The sequence below is a fragment of the Myotis davidii genome, unplaced genomic scaffold (assembly GCF_000327345.1).
Source record: "Myotis davidii unplaced genomic scaffold, ASM32734v1 scaffold821, whole genome shotgun sequence".
NCBI classification, from domain to species: Eukaryota; Metazoa; Chordata; class Mammalia; order Chiroptera; family Vespertilionidae; genus Myotis; species Myotis davidii.
In genome coordinates this window covers 3,231,289-3,239,588 of record NW_006295269.1, presented here as the reverse complement: position 1 = coordinate 3,239,588, position 8,300 = coordinate 3,231,289, and the positions used below count along the sequence as shown (strand labels likewise).

General features: G+C 43.7%; 1 protein-coding gene across 2 annotated transcripts in view; it reads left to right on the top strand.

The window, feature by feature from the left end:
• FAM19A1 (family with sequence similarity 19 (chemokine (C-C motif)-like), member A1) overlaps positions 1 to 8,300 on the top strand; it is a 530,041-nt gene that overhangs the window by 263,158 nt on the left and 258,583 nt on the right. The window lies entirely within an intron of this gene.

Sequence of the window (8,300 nt, the reverse complement as noted above, 5' to 3'; positions counted from 1 at the left end):
AAGGCCCTGGGGTGAGTTAGATATGAATATATTTGAAGAACTGAACTATTTTTAAAATTTTATTTATTAAATTGATTGGAGGGGCATTGGTCAACATGAAGATTTAGGTTTCATGGATGGGTTTCTATGTTACAAGATCTGTATATTGCATCATATTCTCACCACCCAGAGTCAAATCTCCTCTCATCACCTCATGTTAAGACCCTCTTCTCCCCCACACCTTTTCCTCTGGGAACCACCATACTGCTGTTTGTGTTCAGAATTTTCAGTTTTATATCCCATATATAAGGAAAATCAAATGGTTCTTAGCTTTTTCTGTCTGATTTATTTCACTTAGCATAATGTTCTCAAAGTCCATCAATGTTGTTGCAAATGGCGCCATTTCATTGTTCTTATGGCTGACTAGTATTCAATTGTGTACACTATGTATCACATCTTCTTTATCCAGTCCTCTATAGCAGGATGCTTTGGTTAATTCCATGTCTTGGCCACTGTGGATAGTGTTGCAGTGAACAAAGGGGTGCATATATCTTTGTGAATATCTAGGCGTGGGATTGCTGGGACATATGGTAACTCTATTCTTAATTTTTTGAGGAGATGCCAGATTGCTTTCCATAGTGGTTGTGCCAATCCACATTCCCACCAGCAGTGAATGAGGGTTCCCTTTTTTCCACAACCTCTCCAGCACTTGTTGCTTGTCTTGTTGATAATGGCCATGCTAACAGATATCTCATTGTAGTTTTGATTTGCATTTCCAGAATTGCCAGTGAGATTGAACATCTTTTCATATCTATATTGGCTATTTGTATGTCTTCTTGGGCGAGGTGTATTTTCAGGTCCTCTGCCCACTTTCTGATTGGATTGTTTGGTGTTAGAGTAACTGCACAATAATGTAATTGAAGAATCGTGAGTGGGAGAAAGTAATATGATATGTGATTGGAGAAAAGAAGGGAGATCTTATATGACTTTGTAGTGTTGTTAAAAGCTTGTATTATTTCTTTGTGCCTTGAGGCACTATTGCAAGGGACTAGAGTGATATCTATATATATAAAAGCCTGAGTGACCATTTGTTCGACCGGTAGCTATGATGCTCACTGGCCACCAGGGGGCAGACACTCAATGCACAGGCATAGAAACATGGAACAGACTGTTGAATCTCAGAGGGAAAGGGGAAGGAAGAGGGTGGGAAGAAATTAACCAAAGATCTTATATGCATACTAGAGGCCCGGTGCGTGGATTCGTGCACCGGTGGGGTCCCTTGGCCTGACCTGTGGGAATCAGGCCAAAACTGGCAGTCCAAAATCCCCCAAGGGGTCCCGGATTGCGAGAGGGTGCAGGCCAGGCCGAAGGACCCCCCACCAGTGCATGAATCTGTGCACTGGGCCCCTAGTAAGTTATAATTTAAAACCACTCTTACTACTGTGGAGACACAGGTTGGAAAAAAAATAAAAGTAGAAGCAGAGAGACCACTTAGAAGCTGGAGAAATCCAGAGAAGAGATGCTGGTGGGCTAACCTAGGTGGTGACAGTCTAATGCACAGTAAGTGTTTCAGCCTTACCCCTGTCTATGCGATGTGCTTACACTTCGTCTCTGAGACTCAGCTTCACTGTAACACGAGCATGTAGAATGTGATCTCTAGGACTCTCCTGAGTGAACATTTTAGTCTAGTTTATAAATATCCCAGAGCCACACCAAACTTTCCACCCCCTCCACTGGCTTGGGTAGGATTCTCTGACCAGTTTCCCAGCCCTTCTCCAAGGCAGAAATGTGGGAATATTGATAGACCAAAGAAATGAGAAAGCAATGTAGGTCTTACAGAGAACTCTGGGAGTTGGCTGGCCTTGAAATGGTGTTATCTTCTCTATTTTACATTCAGAATGGCTTCAAAATGGTTCATTCAGTCAGGTATATAAATGAAATGCCAATTCCTAATCCAGACTATGAATTTCCTAAATCCAGATCATGAATGCTAAGTTTCACTCTGCAGCGTTTAGGCTGATGGTTTTCATAAAGTGCAAAAGATTACAAAGAAATATGATGCAAGTTTTTTTTAAGTGAGGGATTCGAAAGAGAAAATTCTCCAAAATTCCTTCAACACTTTTCTTTCTGGTGTTCAGATAATAAATGGTGAATTTATAGAGGAACAACAGTGTAGGATGCCAAGTCATCCGAGAAAAACCCCAAGTTCATGTCTGTCTGCAGATTCAATGCCAGCAGGTCAACAAGAGCTTCACAGTGTGGTTTGCAAAATTCCTTCTGTAACTAATATTCTCAAGGGCAAGCCCTGCCTGTTGGGCTGCAACAGGAGTTTGCCTGGATCACTGTGGGAGGCAACCTTTCCCACTGGGAGCACTTGGGGGAGTAAATGGTTACAGGGTTCATGAATCCTGTCCTTGGGCCTCACAGAAGTGGAGAGGGGCTTGGGGTTTGCATCTTGTTCACATGTAACTACAGGTGGGTGGGTATGTCACCGCCTTAGCCAGAAGTTCCATTGTGGACTCACTCAGTTTAATGAGCCTATGACTGCTCTCTCTCTCTCTCTTTCTCTCTCTCTAATTTAGTTATATTCTCTAGTAATTATTCTATTAGCAAAGGACCTTATTTGCATTTTTATTGTTATTGTTGTAATAGTCCACATGCAATTTGCAGAAACATAGTAGAGGTAGGTCCATGAAGTTAGTATTTCTTCAGAAAAGCAGACAAGACAAAATTGTTAATTAAGGTTTTACTAAATTTTAATTTTTAAAAACCAGTTTCACGTCTGTAGGATGGAATAAGCCAATCTTTTTTGTTGTTGTTGTTTGTTTTTAATTTTTTCCTAACCTGAGGACATGCTTTTTATTGGTTTTTAGAGAGAGGAAAGGAGAGAGAGGGGGAGGGAGAGAGAGAGAAACATTGATGTGAGATAGAAAAACCAATCCGTTGCCTCCTGTATGTGCTCTGAGCCAGTTTGGAATTCACGACCTTTCAGTGTAGGGGAGGATGCTTCAACCAACTGGGCCACACCAGCCAAGGCAAGTAAGCGAATCTTGGGTGGGCCCTGGAGCGGTAGCAGGGAGCCAGGAAACCAGGGCCTCCTTCACAGGAGCACAGCCCAGAGGAAAGGCAGGCCAGGGGAGCCCACACCTGAAATGGAATCCACAGGCTGTGAGAAGCATGGTGGCCACCTGGGTGGTGGAGGAAAGGCTTAGATGACGCTGAGGGGTGCAGAGCTGTCAGCCCGCGTGGGCAGAGCCAGTGCCAGGCCGAGAGGAGTCACAGGCCCTGAGTCAGCTGCAGAGGGCGGAGCAGAGCCGCCCAGTGCGGCTGGAAAGCGGGAGGGGGAGGGGGCACCCCCTCCTCAGAAGTCACCGCAGTCAAGGCCTGGAAGAGCCGTAGAGTCATTGTTGTGGAGAGGAACACTGAGCAAGTACACGCGGTGGTTTCAGAGAAGGGCTAGGAAGCAGGACAGCGGGTGGAGGCAGCCTGGAGGGGACAGCCATGGGCGGTCAGGAGCGTCCTCCGGGAAGGTGGCCTTGAGCAGAGCCCGGAACTGAAAGGAGCGAAGACCCGCAGAGGGAGGTTGGAGCGAGGGCTTTCTCACAGAGCGCAGGGAGCAGAGTGCCAGAGTGCAGGGCGCCCGGGGTTTGCTCAGTGAGCTGGTGAAAGGCACCGGAATTGGGTCCTGGGCTGGAGCTCCGGGGAGTGCCCACACCCACACCCATCATGGTCAGGGCCTGCTGCTGCCTGAAGTCAAGTCGGGGGCATTTCTGTCTCAGGGCAAAGCGGGGTCTGGGCGAGGGGTCACCCACCGCTGTGCCGCCCCGCCTGGGCGATGTCCCGGACTACCAAACACCAGGCAAAATGTGTTGCCTGAAGGGATCCCTAAGACACAGTAGCCACGTGTGGAGTGTCAAAGCCCTGCGACTACAAACAAACAAAACACACACAAAAGAAACACAGTTAAGATGCTGCAATTCAATTAGCTGATGAGTAAGCTACCAACCCAATAAAAAGTCCAGAAAGTGAAAGCAGTCCAATTTCTCATGGGGGTGGGTACACCCCAAAAATTACAAGACAGAGAAAACAAGGGGAAAGCAGAGGTTTCTCAAAGAAAACAGGGGAAAAAATAAAGTAAAATAAAATAAAGCAGAGGTTTCTCAGCCTCATCACCTGGCATTTGGGCCGAATGATTCTTGGCGGAGGGACTGGGCCTCGCTGGGCGGCGCTGCCCGCCCACTGGTGCCAGGCGGCCGGCAGGACCCACAAGGCAAATGCGGCCCGGCAGGGACTCTGATGCCCGGATTAGCCCAGGACACTCTAGGATGGTGCGGAAGCCTGCTGCCCGGAGGCATTCAGCTGATTTGTGTGCAAGGTTTTCCCGAGAGGAATGATAAATGCGTCCCTGGGATTGAAGTTCTGTACATCATATATGCGCTCGTAGCAGCAGCAAAACAAAGATGCTTAATTTTTTATTATTTTTTATGGTTAGTGTTGAGACATCCATCAATGTAAAAGAAACCACTTTCAAAATTTTTCTTCATAAATATGTAATATAATTGTAGAGTAAACCTCCTTTATCATCCTGATGGGTGATCAGACTAATACTCATCTTGTATATTGAGTTTTATCCGGATTTTATTCTATTTTTTAAGTAGTTTGTAGCGGGAAAGGGGAGGAGAGAAATGCTTTATTTGCAATATGTTGAGATCTGTTCAGTAACACAGTCCCACTTTGTCATTCAGCTTTACCACACAGCTTTCCTATAGAGTTTTAACAAGTTTTAAAAAGAGGTTTTTTTCCCTGATTTTAAATATTCAGAAATATAGGCAAGTACATGAAAGGAAATTAAGAACATCCATAATCCCACAACCTGGAGGTAGCCCTGTACATTACTCCTTTATGGATGCATTTCTCCTTTGTGAGACCATGTACAGGGCCTGGGCTGCGGCTTGGGGGGGGGGGGGTTCATGTTGGACCAGATGGCAGGGCGTCTTCAGGCGAGCCTGATGCATATATGTACCATGTATCCCACAGGTGTACCTCAGCACCTGCAGAGCTAGGACATGCTTTGGTCATGAATTGTTTGGCTGCGAGTGACAGAAACCTGAAAAGCATTAACTTAAGCAAATTAACAACTTTTTCTTAAGAAGTTTTCGAGAGAACCAGTCCTGGCCTCTGCAGGAATCTGCAGCTCCCACCAACCCCTCTGCCTTCTGGCTTTCCATCGTGCCATTTCTTAGAAGGAGCCCACTGGCCCAGTGCTTGCTGAACAGAAGGCATTCTACACGCAGGTTCAGAAATGGAGGACGGTGGGAAGGGGGAGAACAAAAGGCAGAGGCCACCAGCATGTGCCCTCACAAACCAGCTTTCCCAGTGACACTATCTCATTGACTGGACTGTGCCACATGTGCCAAGAGACAAAAGTTGAAACTGGTCCAAAATCGTACAGTTGAAAGTGATAGACAACCTCCTAAAAGTAGGCATACTCCTTCCTGAAGGTTAGCATTAACCACTTAGTATTAGGCTCCCAGATGTTTGCCTGCGTACATACAGAGAGAACCACATGCACGAGCATTGATTGCTTTTCTCTTTCTTTAAGAGGGTATATTATAGGCATTTTCTTCTTCTCAACAGTCTATCATTGACATCTTTCCAGATCAATATTTAGATGTGTCATTTAGAAATAACAAAGTGTACAGTAATAAAGTGTACAAGTAATAATTATACAATGGACCACACTATGAACATATTATATTTATTAAACTGCCCCATCTTTATAAATACATAGACTTTCTCCAATTTAAGGTTTTTATAAACTACAGTGTACATCTTTGTACTGTATCCATACACAAAGGGGTGACTTCTCTAGATAAGCTTTCTAGAAATAGAATTACTGGATCAATATATGTGAAACATTTTAAAACATTCTAATAGTTAATGTGAAATCGCCTTTTAAAAGTTCATAATCATATACACGCTCACCAACAGTGTATGAGAATCTTCTTTCCCACTTTCATCAACAGTGGATTTTATCAATCTATTAATGTATTCTAACTACATAGGCAACAATGTATCTCTGGATGGATTTATCTTTCATTTTTTTTATAAAAAAATTCACAAACATAAGATAAGAATGAATAGTGCAATAAATTCCCATTACCCATCATCTAGCTTCAACAATTACCAATATATTGCCACACGTTTTTTATCCTCATGGGGTTTAATTATTTTCTTATTTTTCCTGCCATCCCCTAACACTCATCTTGTATATTGAGTTTTATCAGAGTTTGATTCTATTTTTTAAGTAGTTTTTGGAGGGAAGAAGGAGGAGGAAAAAAGTTTGATTGTTCTTTTATATTACTTTTTTGGTTGTTGTTGTTTTCTAAATTATCATCCTAGTATCAATGTTGATTTTCCCCCCCCAAATCTATTTGGGCTTAAAGCTCCATCTCCATGAGTCAAGTTTTTTTTTCAATCTAAAGAAGAGATAATGAGTAGGTGGGACGGATCTCATCACGTTTCCCCTTCTGTACCTGGGTAGATGCTATTAATTGATCAATACATCTTTGTGCAGTTAGCTCCGGTGTATCCGTACAACACTTCTTAGCATGGTGCTTTAGACCACTGCTTCTCGAACTGTAGCATGAAAGCATCACCTAGAACGCTGTGAAAACACATCCCTGGATCCTTCCCATAGCTTCTCTCTCATTCCCTGGGTCTCAGGTGGCTATGATTCTGGTCTCTAACAAGCTGTCAGGTGATGCTGATGGTGCCAGTCTCCATGTCCTACTTTGCTGTCGTTGTTCTAGACCAGTGCTCCCGAAAGTTAGTGTGCCTGTGGGTCAGTGGCTCGGGTTGAAGTGCAGATGTGATCCATTCATGCCGGACAGCCCGAGACAGCAACATTCCTAACAAGCTTTCAGGTGACACTGCCGGTCCAGGACCAAATTTGAGTATCTAGGTCCCCAGCGGTCACTGCCAGAGATGGCTTGTGAAGTGGAATTAACTGGCCATGTCTGATCTAGAAACAAGGGGTCCCCTGAGCTCAAAATATTGAACTGAGAAGCTTTTCCTAAAATTCACATTTCAAGGTCCTATATTGAGAAATTCTAATCACTGAGTTTTCAGGGAACCTTTTTCAGACAACTTTTGTGTCAATTCTTGTGTCAATAAGTAAGTAAGTGTTGAAGTCACTAGATTACATGCTGTAGATGTGATGTACAGTGTTCTTTCTTGGATTCATCTCGTCCCTCCTCAAAACACCCATGTTCTCAAGGCAGGCTTTGCACTGACCTTTTACATGGCTGCGCCAGTGCTGTGGCCATGCTGCAGTGAGTCAGGAATTGGAGATGATCCTGTTTCTCTAGACCTGATAAACTGGTCAAAGACGTAGAGAATAAAACACTATCAACACCGATATGAAGTTAGAGAAAAACATATTTTCTTCTCTTTCTCTATTTTCTCCTTTTGGGAAGTTAAATTAAAAATCTTTACTTAATAGAAAATTTCCCATTTCAAAACAAATCTCACTAAAGCATATAAATGGCAAGGTGGTGTTTTGCTAAGTAACCTCTATAATAATAAAAGTGTAGTGTAATATGCTAATTAGACTGGATAGCCAAATGACCTTCTGGACGAAGCGGGGGCTGTGAGGGCCCAGGCAGCTGCCGCTGCTGCGAGAACCAAGCCCCTTGCATGAATTTCGTGCATCGGGTCTCTAGTTAGGTCATGATATGGGACTTGCACGTGGGTTGTATTCCTGATTATTAGCTAAATTTGTAAATATAACATAACATGCTCATTACACAGTACATGTGACAGTGGGGAAATGAACACCACCCGGAGAAGCATAACTTGCTTCATTCTTGACTTCGGGGGAATTTCGATGGTAGTCTTAATGATGTACAACTTCGCATTTGCATGTTAAGTAATGTACCAACTGCAGTCTTGCATAGCATTCATGCTTTCCCAACTCCTCATTCCGTTCGGCTTTCTATAGAGGTTGTGAAAAATCACAAAATGCTCATAATGTAAGTGATATTACATAATGTAAGTCTGCTGGCGGGTGCTATCCACTGTCCTTAATATTCTGAAAGAACCACATGAGAAAACAGAATCATGGAGAGGAAGAGGAAATGTAATCAAGCATAAAAGGGCTTTTAAAAGGGGGAACTGAGACTTTTTTTCAGCAGTGACCTTTATAACACTGGTATTGGACGAGACTGTAATTGTCCATCACTCTTTTCAATGGTCAATACGGGGCTCACCACAGCTCTTTCTTTCAATACCATTGATCCCTTTAACAGCGCCGGCGGGCA